The sequence below is a fragment of the Cervus canadensis genome, chromosome 16, assembly GCF_019320065.1.
Source record: "Cervus canadensis isolate Bull #8, Minnesota chromosome 16, ASM1932006v1, whole genome shotgun sequence".
Classification (NCBI taxonomy): Eukaryota; Metazoa; Chordata; class Mammalia; order Artiodactyla; family Cervidae; genus Cervus; species Cervus canadensis.
Window position 1 is genome coordinate 51,988,877 of NC_057401.1, and position 14,420 is coordinate 52,003,296.

The following is a 14,420-nucleotide window of genomic DNA, read 5'->3' on the forward strand; positions in this document are numbered from 1 at the left end:
GGAAGGACTGATGCTGAAGCTGAAGTTCCAATACTTTGGCCACCTGATGTCACGAATTTATTCATTGGAAAAGACCCTGATGCTTGGAAAGATTGAAGGCAGGAGGAGAAGGGGATGACAGAGGATGAGATGTTTGCATGGCACCACTGACTCGATGGACATGAGTAGGCTCCGGGAGTTGATGAGGGACAGGGAAGCCCGGCAGGCTGCAGTACACGGGGTCACAAAGAGTCAGACACAACTGAGCAACTGAACTGAACTGAACTGGAAAATGCAGTGGTGGAAAAAGCCCCACCTGCAATCAACTTTTTTTTCTGAGTTTTTTTAAGCAGGTTATTGGTGTCTACTAAAACTTCATCACAATCTGAAAGTAGAGTTATTCTATTTGGTGGGAATATTTAGGACTCCAAGCCTGGGAGATAGCATCTCAGTAGCTCTGAGAAAACTGCTCTGAGGAGGCTGGAGGGGGAGTCAGACTATATTTGAGTTTGCAGCAGAGGAAGAAGGCAGTCTGAACATCAAAATCAGATGTCACGTTAAGGAATTTAGCTTTCTGTGTATGGGAAGATGCAAGCCTCGGGGCTCACTGAACTATTCCTTTCATGTGCACCTAAGCTCTTTTCTGTTCCCTTGTTCAACTTAAGGAGTGGCAGGTGGGGGCAGAAGGCTGCTTCCTGCTTTCACACCCCTGCTCCCCTGGGCTTCTCAGCAATCATCGTGGGGGTTGGTGGCATCTTCAGGATTGCAGTTTGGAGAGTCCTCATTCACATTTGCAGGCCAGAATCGCTGATGGCTGTCACATTTCTCGTTTACTGATATGGCAGATGTTTTCATTTCACACTGGGATGTCCAGTTATATTATTTGTGTCTGATACGAGACCACACATTGGAGCTTCTCTTAGCTCTTAGCTTCATTTACTTACTATAAGGAAAGTCAGAGTCAATTGTCTTAAATCATCATCTGAAAAAGGAATAGATACATTCAGCCACTCCAGTCTGTAACAAGGGCTCAGCTTTGGTATTGCATTAAAAGAAGTAGAGGTTTATTTCTCACTGATTTGTTGCTCTGAAAGTTCTTGCCGCAAAAGTGAGTTCTCCTCTCATTCTAGTAAAATCAACTGTGGTAATGTTGGGCACTAATACATGTTACAGGCAGTATTGTGCACAAGTAAGAAAATTATTTTCCTAAGAGAGTATTTGGGGTTCCCTGGCGGCTCAACGGTAAAGAATCTGCCTGCAATGCAGGAGATGCATGCAGGAGATGCTAGTTCAATCCCTGGGCCAGGAAGATCCCCTGGAGGAGGGCATGGAAATCCATTCCAGTATTTTTGCCTGGAGAATCCCATGGACAGAGAAGCCTGGTGGGTTTCAGTCCATAGGGTCGCAGAGAGTCAGACATGACTGAAGCAACTGAGCATGCAAGAGAGTGCTTAGAGGAATGATGCTTATTCTTTAGCTTGTTTCTAAGGAAGGATGATCACAAAGAAATCTCTCTGTATTTTTTCACTTGCAAATGTCCTAATTTGAGAAGTCTCTAAGAGCATGGATAGCAGTTGGCATACATATTTCCAGGTCCTCTCTGTAACAAAGAATATAGCCAATCTTGGACAGTAGAACAAATTAAGTTCTCAAACAATCTCTTCAAGTCTTCCATGCTTTGGCTCAGAGTAAGCAATATATAAACCTCCTTTTATTTTATTTTTATTTTTTTTAGCTAAGGAATTTATTTTTTTTAACTTATTTATTTTAATTGGAGGCTAATTACTTTACAATATTGTATTGGTTTTTCCATACATTCACATGAATCTGCCATGGGTATACAAGTGTTCCCCATCCTGAACCCCCCTCCCACCCCCCTCCCCATCTCATCCCTCTGGATCATCCCAGTGCACCAGCCCTGAGCACTCTGCATCATGCATCAAACCTGGACTGGCGATTTGTTTCTCATATGATAATATACATGTTTCAATCCTATTCTCCCAAATCATCCCACCCTAGCCCTCTCCCAGAGTCCAGAAGACTGTTCTATACATCTGCATCTCTTTTGCTGTCTCACATACAGGGTTATCATTACCATCTTTCTAAATTCCATATACATGCATCAGTGTACTGTTTTGGTGTTTTTCTTTCTGGCTTACTTCACTCTGTGTAATAGGCTCCAGTTTCATCCACCTCATTAGAACTGATTCAAATTTATTCTTTTTAATGGGTGAGTAATATTCCATGGTGTATATGTACCACGGCTTCCTTATCCATTTATCTGCTGATGGGCATCTAGGTTGCTTCCATGTCCTGGCTATTATACACAGTGGTGCGATGAACATTGGGGTACACGTGTCTCTTTCAGATCTGGTTTCCTCAGTGTGTATGCCCAGCAATGGGATTGCTGGGTCATATGGCAGTTCTGTTTCCAGTTTTTTAAGGAATCTCCACACCTTTGTTGTATGTCAGAAACCAACACACCAGTGTGAACAATTATGCTGTGCTGTGCTCAGTCGTGTCCGACCCTCTGAGACCCCCTGGCTGGCAGCCCACCAGACTACCCTGCCCATGGGATTCTCCAGGCAAGAACGCTGGAGTGGGTTGCCATTTCATACTCCTGAAGCCATTATATTCCAATTTGAAAAATCCTTTAAAATATTTTTTTTTGCAACAACAGCTTTTCAAACTATTTTTCATCCTAAGTAATTTTTAAAACGTCAGATCATTTTTAAAATATAGTGTTCCTAAAACAATTTTATAGATACATACCATGATATTATTTGGTTTGCAGTCCAACTTTTTATATTATGGATGGAATAACCTGACTATGAATTAGTTTATCTCAGTCCTTGGAAGCTTTCTGGAGACTCCTCTCCCATCTCAGTGAACTTTTCACTCCTAAATTGTCACCATAAACTGCAATGATTCTAACCCCTTCCAGGGAATGAATCCTGACAGTCTGCCCTGGGCTGAGACTGTAAACACTATTAGTCAATATTTCATTTGAAATGTTCTGTTATGCTATGCATTCACCAAAAAAAAAAAAAAAAAAGTGTCATTTGGGAAAGACAATACGTTAATGAAGTCAGAAAAAAAAAGTAAACCTTATTGTAAATTATATAACCAAAATAGTTGTTTGAAAAAAAAATTAAACTTTGCATACACTTGATTTATTTTTGATTACATACTCTTAGCCTCTTTGCATGGTTACAGATATAGTCTTGTAAACTATACTATAAACTCAGAGAGTCACCTTGACAGAGTTGAGCATTTAGCTTTGATGTAATTTAATGAAACATTTTGATATGAGAATTTCTGATTTAATTATAAGCCCTATTCTTTGCTTACCTGTCTGCAAGCAATACAGTTCTCTGAACTTCATTTTCTTTATTCATAAACCATACATCATAATGTATCCATAAAAATAGAAATGAATACTTTTAAGTATCCCTGTGTCTTTTCTATGTTTGACTTCACTTAACAATTAGATATTTTTCCCTTTTTTTCTTTCCTTATACATTTAGGAATTGATTAAATAAAGTTCATTATTTAAGGCAAGATAAGAGAAAATGAAGCATAATTTTTTTCTTTGCTCCTTTGGGCCTCTTCCCTCCCCTGTAGGGAGCATTGTGCATCTGTATTATGTATTAACCAGATCCCTCAATGGCCTGCTCAAACAGAAAGATCAATTTTTCTTCCTCTGACACCAGCAAGTAACTCCTTCAAAGATAACATTCCTTTCTCAATCTTGTAAGGGGTCGTGATGACCCACCACTCACCTTGTACGTGCAGACATCTTTGGTGAACTTTATGTACAATGCCAATAAATCATTTCCCTTAAAGACAGTGATGGTGTGAAGCAGACTAGCTTAAATACTTACTTATGATCTTATCAATGTCACTGGTTGTATTACTTGTAACCTGCCTGTTTTACATGATTATTTTTTCTTGCATTACTACATGTGTGACTGAGCCTCCAATAAAAACAATTATGTCACAGCAACTTGAAACAATTGACCATGTGAAATATGATTGAAACATTAACAGTATAACCCTAGAAATGGGAAGAAGCAATAAGAGGGAATCATTTCCTGAACCATAACTGACTAGTAAGACAGATGTTCCAGTGGCTACTGCTACCAGGACCTATAATAATGCACTGAATTGTCCATCAACAAAATCTGCCTGACCTGGGGAATGAGCATTTCTAGGGCCATGGGTCAAATTGGTCACAAAATGCCTCCCAAATTTTGGTCAAGATTAAAACCAAAAGGGAGGCGATTGTAAAATACGGTGTCTCCCACCATCCAGTTGTATAAGAATCAAGTCAATAGGCACTGCAGTTTCTGACCTACAATACACCCTGAGAGAAATTCAGCATGAAGATCAGGATGAGGCACTTGGTGCTCTGGGAAAACTGACAGAACTGACCTTCAGATAGTTAGATCTTTTCAGGAGAAAATTTTGTGAACCCAGTTTCTTACAGTTTCTCATAGATAGAAAAGCACCAAAGCCATTAAATAAGATATATCCCTTAAAGACAGCAGTAAACATTACCAGGATATGTGCTCAATCTTTGTGCACCCCTTTGTTAAAATGACACATGCAATGGCCTCCCCTTACCTCTGTGAGATAGTCCCCCAAATTTTCTAAAAGACTGTCTCCGGGGTTATAATCCTCAGATTTGTTCAAATACAGTTTTCCACTTTTTTCTTAAGATGACAATTGGTTAAATTCTTCATAGGCAAAATCATCCTGTCAATCTACACACACATACACAAAGTAATCTTGAGTGGTTAAAAGTGCAATTGGGTTGAACCAATAGATCAGTTCAGTTTCTGCAAATTGACATTTAATAATTTTGAGCTTCCATATTAAACCTTCCCAGCTTAGTGTGGTATCTCTCCATGTATTGTATCTTCTTGGATTTATGTCAACTTTGTTTTATTATTTTCATCATATATACAGATTTTGTATATATGTTGGAAGATTTATACCCATTTCATGTATTAGGACTTTTGGCAATTGCTCTTTTTAATTTCTAAGTATTCATTGCTAGCACGTAGAAGGGGACCCGCCTCAGCCCTCCCTGCGGCCCCCACAACACGCTGGTCTGAGCCCCCGAACTAGGCCTTCCTCCCTGCAGGTGGGGCCAGCCATAGAGCTCACTGCGCCCCTTGCCTTCCTTCTTAGCTTCCTAGGTCACCCCACCACCGTGAGCCCAGACAGGGCATGCTGGGCTCCATGCACTTGCTTCCTAGGGGCTTGCCTGGTGGCTCAGTCAGTAAAGAATCCACCTGCAATTCAAGAGACATGGGTTTGATCCCTGAGTCTGAAAGATCCCCTGGAAAAGGAAATGGCAGCCCACTCAAGCGTTCTTGCCTGGAAAATCCCATGGACAGAGGAGCCTGGCAGTATGTGGGGTAGCAAGAGCCAAACACAATTTAGCAAATAAACCACCACCAGCAGCATATAAAAATATAATTAGCTTTAAATATTAATTTGTAACTGGACTTCTAAAAAAAAGCTAAGGTCACTTTATAGTTTTAGTATCTTTTGGTATATTTTTAGGATTATCTGTATAGACTTTTTAAAAGTCTCAGCTGTTATTCCTGTCTTTCTGAGTTTCCAATGGTATATATTTTAGATGATTTAATTTTGTACTGCATTTATTCAATGTTCTGGTCTTTTTTGTTTGTTTTTAACAATGTTCTATATGTGTTTCAGTTTGTATAATTTCAAGTTGACCTGTATTCAGGTTCACTGATATTTCCTCTGGTGTGTCAAATCTACTGATTAGGCTGTCAAAGTTATTTTTCATCTTTGTAAATATGCTTTTACATTTGATTCTTTCTTACAGTTTCTGTGTACCTGCTGAAGTTAACCAGTGGACCATGCACATGAAAAGTCTCTTTTTTCTCAAGAGACTTTCTTCTCTTTTGCTCAAGAGAATTATTTTAAGATTCATATATAATATTATATCTGTTCCTATTTTTTGCTGGTTTCTTGAAAGTGCTGCCTTTTGCTTAATTTTTTCTATCTCATAAGATTCTGGTGGAAAGTAGGTACATTGTCTTGAGCAGTAGATGCTGAAGCACATTAATTGTTATGACTGCAATGGGTATAGCTACACTTTCCTTCTGCTGCAATTTTAATGTGGAAGATTGAGCCAGCGAAGTCAAAAGTTAAGGTGGGTTCCTGATTTCTTCTTGTCATGATACCCTCTAGAACCAAATGTCTTAAATTCCTCTGACATTACCTTGTCTTTAGAGGTGAGGCTGGTTTTCAGGATTCCTCCCTTATAAGGTCCATTCCACACTTGGTTTAGGTCTTCTCTGCACCCTAACCCTTGGAGTGTCTTTCTCCATGCACTTTCCCTTCTGCAAGCAATGTTTGTACTACTCTCTAGTTGATATTGATGTTTGTTACTCTGGAGATGGTTTTGAAGGAGCAGGAAAAGCAGCACTTCCTGTCATTTTGCTTACTCTTCGGTCTTAGGCAGACACTGAGTCCGTGGGTCATATGAGACTGTCGCCTACAAATTGGCACTTGTCATGGGCACTTGCCATCTACCGATCCACCTCTATGAGGATTAAATCATATGTGGCTGCAGCTGCTGGCCTTCAACACCCCCTGAAACAAGTTCAGGGTGGAGAGTAGAAATGAGGCACTCTGTCTTCAGATGGTTAGATATTTTCAGGAGCCAACTTTATGAGCTCAATTCTGGTTTCTTCTCATGTGTAGAAAAGCACTACAATCCTTCAGGGTGGTGACTGTTCCTCATGACTGGCAAAGCTTCTGGAGACTAGTAGAAAGCTTCTGGAAAAATATAGGGTTGATTGCATACATACTACCTTCACCAAAATCACATATACACTGACCGTTTCCCCCTGCCTCTTTGGAGGAGTTTCTCAGAACTACCTAAGGTGCTGTTTCCCAGGCTGCAACCCTCATTTTGCGCCCCCAGTAAAACTTAACTTGCAACTCTCATATTATGTTTTCTTGTTTGTTTGTTTGTTTTGAGTGTGCAGACCTTCCCAATTATCAGACCCAGCCCTTGGTGTTCCTCTGAGCCTTTTGCCTGCTCCTTCCCATTGAATGGGCTTTATTTCTTTTTCTTTTTTTAATTTCCCAGGATGCAATTGATATTCACCTGTGCTCTAAAAACTCCAGGTTCTATTTTTCTTCCGAAAATGTTTTAGAACTCTATTCTGTAAAAGAGGGAGAAGGATCCAAACAATGCTCCATGCCTTTCCCACAGTTACAAGCATTCTCCTCCCTCATCCTTTACTGATAGGAAAGGGGTTCTTTTAGAGGACCCTCATCCTGCCCCCAATCTTATTAAGAAGAACCTACAATTAATAATTAATTCATTTTGTTTCTCTGGACCACGTGTGGTTCTGTATTCTCTTACTATTGTTAGTCATTCAGTTGTATCTGACTCTTTCCAACCCCATGGACTATAGCCCACCAGACTCCTCTGTTCATGGAATTCTCCAAGGCAAGAATACTGGAGTGGGTAGCCATTCCCTTCTCCAGGTGATCTTTCTGACCCAGGGATCAGATCTGGGTCTTCTGCATTGCAGGCAGGTTCTTTACCATCTGAGGTACCAAGGAAGCCCATTTTCTTACTATATCACACTTGTTGAATTTTTCTTATTGGTGGCTGGTAGCATCTTTCCCAAGTAAGCAAATGCTCACATCCAATCTCTTCTTGGAGGTGACTGTCTCCCTTTAGGTTCTGGGCTAATTGGTGGCTCAGCATCCTCAACTCTCTGAGAAGTTCAAAGAAAAAGTTGTTTTTGTGAATCTACTGATTGTCCATATTGAGCTTGCTGTGCTGCTGTTAGGATGGTAGTATTGTTTTCTTCAGCCTTCTCCTCCCTAAACTGAAGCTGGAAGTCACCTTGAACTGGAGTATTGCCACTCTTAAGCAAGTTCAATACAAAAACCTAACAAAATAAGCCAAAAAAAAAAAAAGTGAACAGTGTATTTTTTATCTAATAATCCTCCAAGATGCAGGTTCATATCTTTCCTCTCCTTTACAGCCAAGTATTTTAAGAGAGTTAACTATGCTCATTGCCTCCATATCATGTCACAGACAGACATCAATACAATTTCATTTTTTATCTGTACAATTTTGTCATTTAAATAATTGACATTGTCACTGTTAAATTCACTACATTCTGTGAACATTTTTCATTCTCATTTTACTTGATGTCTTAGCAACATATGACATTCTTTAATTAGTTTCTTCTTTATAAAACTCTTTTTTCTGTTAGCTTCATGACCCCAGTCTCCAGCTTTTTCACCTAGGTGTCTGGTTGCTATCTCTGAGCCTCTTTTGCAAGCTAATCTTCCTCTAATCTTCTTTGCAAGCTATGTCTTCCTCTAAGACATTCAACTTCGGAGTCCCTCAAGACTAGAATCAAAGTCCTGTTATTCTCATTCATTTACTCCTATAGATTCAATTACTCTCTTTACACAAAAGGATTTCCAAATTTACATATTCAATATAGGCTTCTATTTATAACTCTGATCCACTTTCTCCCCATCTTTACTGAGGTATAATTGACAAAATGTATCCACCATGGCTATCTCTAATACTAGAATGTCCTGATTTCGTGGCTCAAGCAGCCGTTTTTACTGTTCCCATAGCCTGGAAATGCTGCAGAATTATTTCCCTATCTGGATCCAATTCAAAGCTGGCAGACCTTTATTTATTAGGTGACTGGGCTGGAGGAGTGCAGAGTAGGACGCCTCCTGCAGACCTGCTTACCAAGTATCAGTTTTCTTTCTTGGTAGTAAGAGAGTTGTAATGCAAGGACGTGTCCTTTATTAGGAGAGGATGTCCCATCATATCTCAGCCCACTGGAATCCAGGCTGCCTAACTTATATGCTAGGCCATAAATCTTGATATGATTTACTTCTCACCTTCTCAAACGTCTTCACTGAGGATTCCTGTACCTTCGTCACATCTTGCTCATTTGGTGCAATTCACATGAAGACAGCAATAGAGTGGATCAATGTGTTGTTCTGCAGAATAACCAGATGGTTCAGGTCCCTTTCAACTATGATATGACAGAGGGCAGGAGAGTAACAGTCCGTGTGTGTGTGTGTGTGTGTGTGTGTGTGTGTGTGTGTGTGTGTGTGTGTGCTGAGTTACTTCAGTTGTGTCTGACTCTGCAATCCTATGGACTGTAGCCTACCAGGCTCCTCTGTCCATGGGATTCTCCAGGCAACAACACTGAAGTCGGTTGTTGTGCCCTCCTCCAGGGGATCTTCTTGACCCAGGGATCAAACCCACATCCCTTATGACACATCTCCTGCATTGGCAGATGGGTTCTTACCACTAGCACCACCTGGGAAGCCCAACATAGCCCATAGTCCATGCCAATTCAGAACCAGTGTTTAGTAGTTTTTCCCTTGAGAAGTTTTTTTCTCCAATGCATAGTTACATGACTAAAAGGCAATAGAATCCTTGAGGGCCTGACTGGGGAAGATCACTCCATAGAGCATTTGATGTCACATTGCAAGATCCTTTCTCATAGACTGTCAGCCTCTCCTTCAATAGGTGGTGAGTTCTGAGTCTGAAATCTTATTCAGAATCATGTATGAAATGCTGATTTTTGGCTTGACTGTATATGTTACCTGTAAAAGGAGTGTCCTCTGAATCTGCTCTGAGAGCAAGGTCAGCTGGTGAACCTTCCATCTCTGCATAGGATATACATTCTGGCAGGCCCGTTTTGACCCATTTCTCTATGATATGGTGCTTACACTTAGTGTGAACAATTGCTTTTGCTAAATTTCAAAGAGCCATCCTAGTAGCACAGCATGTGTGCTTGAACCACACCAACTCCATCTTGTCAGCTCCTCTAAGACCCATAGTCATACTCCCTCCTCTCTCTGCATGACTGAGCGTCAGCCTACTCACAAAGAAGGCACCCAAGTCAGATAAGCTCCCTATCAAGTTTAACCCTTGCCTTCATCAGATAAGAGAACTATAAGAATGCCTTTTCCTGGTACAGATGGTTAATGGTCATGAAACACTGGGAGAGGAAATAGTCCCAGTTCCAGTCTGTGCAGACATGCAACTCACGTGGTAGTCCAATTCTATGTTTAACTTTGACCCCTTAAGTTCCCCCCTGTACTCCTTTCAGTAATGTGAGTGCAGCTGTGAATGCCTCTGGATCATCCATCTGTCTGACCCTTTCTTCCTGTATGTAAGTTACTCACAATAAGCTTCACAATGGCACTTGATTGAGTTGCTCACTTCATTTATTGGTCTCAAAGTTCCCTATCAGTTTGAAGGATATTATTCAACAGCTCTGCTTCCCAATATAGCATCACTGGGATCTTTGCCATGGTGTTAAATCTTGTATTGCAAGATTACTCCAATGTCTATAAACTGTCTCTAATCTAACTTAATATTCTGTATCCCTTTGAAAACACCTCAGGACTTCTTTCCATGTCCACCGTCCTAGATCTTGCTGACACATATTAGAAGTTCTGCAGCTCCTTCCGTGGATTATACTTTTCTTCCCTTCGGAAGCTCAGCATCTCATCATCCTTACTGTCTTGAGATCCAACTTCTCTTAATGGTCTGGTTGACAGAAGAGAGGTAGAGTACATCTTGAGAGATGTGAACTTTGTCTTGAAAGAAACTTGCCTGATTTAAGTGTTTTTCATAAACTTCAAACATGAAGGAAGGGCCAAGATTAGGGGGAGACAAGTGAGGTGCCTAGAAGAGCTTGGGGTCCTAGGAGACCCTGAATTTTCACAACCTTGAGAGTGAGAGCCCCTTCAAATGTTTCTCTCCGTGTGCTTCACTTGCCTCATCCCCGACTCAGTCATGCAAGAGGAGAGGACTGACTAATCAATGTGTGTGTGTTTCAATTCTGTAGGCCTAATGGATTCAGTGGAAACTCATTGGATCAAGAATATCAAGTTCATCTACCCAAATATGTCCATCTCAAGCTTCATGGACATCTTTACTTCCTGTTAAGGCTCAGACTTTGGGGTAAGAGAAACATGGGGTGATGGCTCAACCTTCTGTGAAGCTCTGCTATTTTATGATTAACTTCTGAGGCAAATCTTTCATTTGGTTTGTCCTCCAGCTGCAAGAAATTAAGGTTTCCTTAAATATTTCCAGAAAGACTTTCTGCTTTCAGTTTCTCTTGAAATGGTGATTTATCACCCACACCCTGTCATTTTCTCTCTTTAATGATTCAGTGGTACTCAGCAAGAGTCACCAAATGCCATTGTTTATAAGTACAGTTTCTCTCATATTTCTCAAATACCAGAGATATTGTATCAACAAATGAGATTCTTTCTATTTGCATACCATCTAAATTTACCATCAACATATAGTTCAAAAATTGTACTGCTTTAGTATGCCAGGTGCTATCCATACCCCACTTAGTATCAGCAACAGAGTACTCAGGGCCAACCGAAGGGTGAATACAGCATCTGGAAGATTCTACTCTCTGTGTCCCCTCTTCGTAGCAACTATTTTAGTTCAAGTTCCCCAGAAACAGAGAGTAAGGTGAATAATGTCATGCAAGGGTTATCCCAGAGTGCTCTTGGTAGATACACCATTTAAGAAAGGGAAGAAATTGAGATTGGACACAAGGAGAAATTGACAGGTACAAATTGCTACTTGTAGGGATGAAACTTAAGCAAGGCAATTTCCTAAGGCAGAAGGTAATGCCCAGGGAGAAACAGAGATATGAGCCATCAAAAGTTATACACCTAGCAGCGTCTGAGAATGACTGCACTGGTCATGAAGAAGGGATTTGGACAGACCACTCCAGTTTCCACTAAAGAACAGTCAAAGCAGTGGAAGTACACTTTTAAAAAATAAAAATAGTCCTTTTTTTAAAGATGACACAAAATCCAGAATGGAGGAAAGTGAAAGTCATTCAGTCGTGTCCAACTCTTTGCAACCTCATGGACTATGTGGTCCAAGGAATTCTCTAGGCCAGAATACTGGAGTGGATAGCCTTTCCCTTCTCCAGGGAATCTTCCCAATCCAGGGATCGAACCCAGGTCTCCCACATTATGGGAGGATCCTTTACCAGCTGAGCCATGGGGAAGCCCAAGAATATTGGAGTGGGTGGGTAGCCTGATCTCCAGCAGCCCAGAATCAAACCGGAGTATCCTGCATTGCAGGTGGATTCTTCACCAACTGAGCTAATCCAGAATGGACTACAACAAAATCACACTTTAAGTGTTTTTTTTTTCATTTCTTCTGGAGAAAAGGAGGGTTTATATTTAAAGGCAACTGCTGAAAACCTCTATGGATTTTGAAACAAAAAGATATGGGCAACAGGAGAGCATGTTTAAGCACCAAGTGACACCATTTTTGGCCTCAGAAGATGAGTTTGGGTACAAGGAGGTGGCTGTATTTGTAGCTTTGAGTAGATAGATTCTGAACTTGGAAATTATTTTAAGTGATCAAGGCATACTGTGCTCTCACCTGTTAAAATACATGCAAGAAATGAAATGTGAAGCAACAGCTCAGGAGTGGCCTTCCTCTCATGTGACAAATTTGCATATTAGATGGATAGTTGGATAGATAGATAGTATGGTACTGGTAATGGTTTAGCCCCCAAGTCGTGTCCAACTCTTGCGATCCCATGGACTGTAGGCTGCCACACTCCTCTGTCCATGGGATTTTCCAGGCAAGAATACTGGAGGGGTGGTCATTTCCTTCTCTAGGGGATCTTCCCAACCCAGGGATTGAACCCTCATTGCCTGCAGTGCAGGCAGTCTTCTGCATTGCAGGCAGATTCATTACCTCTAACTAATTTCTAGTTTTGCCGAAACATATTTCTTTCAATCCACAAGAGAGATTGCACTGAGCACTTAAGCCGACAGTTTGTTCTGTCTATGGTTACACTTCTGTCAGAACAGAGGTCACTTTGTGACAACAGAGGTCATAGTATTGGATAAAGTCAAAGCATCCTGTCTTGAGTTTTCCACCCCCAAATCCAAGTATCACTCTCACCATTATATCAAACTTTTGAAAAAGATAGATCATAGTTATTGAAAATGATGTGTTGCCCATGATTAAAAACAACAACAAAACTCTTTGGCTTCTTTGATTTTTTGGAAGCCTCTTTTAACCACTTGTTTATGAGAAAGAATGCTTAAATAATCCTAGTGCTAAAGTTAGAACTCTTGTCTGTGAAATCCATCCCTCACCCAGATTAAAAGGAATAATATCAAACTGAACACTGATATACAGTTCCTGGGCTTCTCTGGTGGCTCAGAAGGTAAAGAATCCACCTGCACTATAAGAGGCCTGGAGTTGATCCCCGGGTTGGGATGATCCTTTGGAGAAGGGGATGACTACCCATTCCAGTATTCTTGCCTGGAGAATCCCCATGGACAGAGGAGTCTGGCAGGCTACAGTCCATGGGGTCACAAAGAGTTGGACACGGCTGATCGACTAACACTTTCACTTCACATATAGTTCCTAGCAGGTATGAAGGGATTAATACATAGAGGAAGCCCTTCCTAATAAATATTTGCTGTCTCAATGATGTGTTGACTAATGGGTAGTTCCTGCCAGTTATTCCAAATTGGGATGAAAACTTCTGAGGCTCAATCACAACCCATCTTTCCCTGAATTGAAAGTCAATAAAAACAAATTGGAAAGAGGCATCATATGGGGACCTCAGCTTTCCTGAGAGACTGATGACTTATGGGTGCAGCTTCAATCAATGCCCAGATACCCTTCCTGAGACTCCATCCTTGATTTGGATTCATGCTCTTCTGAGTTTCAAGGAAGAGAAGCCTCACTCTTATCACCTGATAGCAGCAGGGCAGACCCACTCTGGAGGCAAGAAAACCCAAGGGAGGGAAACCACAGGTAATGTGGGCTCAGCACACATCACACCTTCTTCTTGCTGAAATGTACCAATAAAATACTGGACGCCTACCAGCATGACAATCAAATTAATGATTTGATTTCCTTCCAGGGAAGAAGAAAGTATATATAAATTTAAAATGGCAAAACGTTAGTCTAGTGTCTCCTCCTGAAAGAGAATAGTTTGTTCATGAAAACAATAAGAGAGTAATTAAGGTTTTTGTTTAAAAATGGTTTAGAAAATGGAGCTGGTGTTTGCATCTGATATTGAAGCATGATGTCTCTGAACAGCCATGCAGTAATATTTCAGAGATATTCCAAAATAGATAATAAATAGCAAGTGGAAGAGAGATAAAATTTTAATGCAGGAAAACTAAAGATCTATGGACATTCTAATTGCTATATTATCTGTGTCTTTTTTTTTAACATGAATGGTATTTTTGAAAACATTTCCAAGAAAATAATTGCTCCACATTTAACATTAACTAAAAGTTGAAGGTTCATGCTTAAATACTATCCTGTTGGGAAAACAACAATTTATCAAAAAGCCCAACTTACAGAGCTC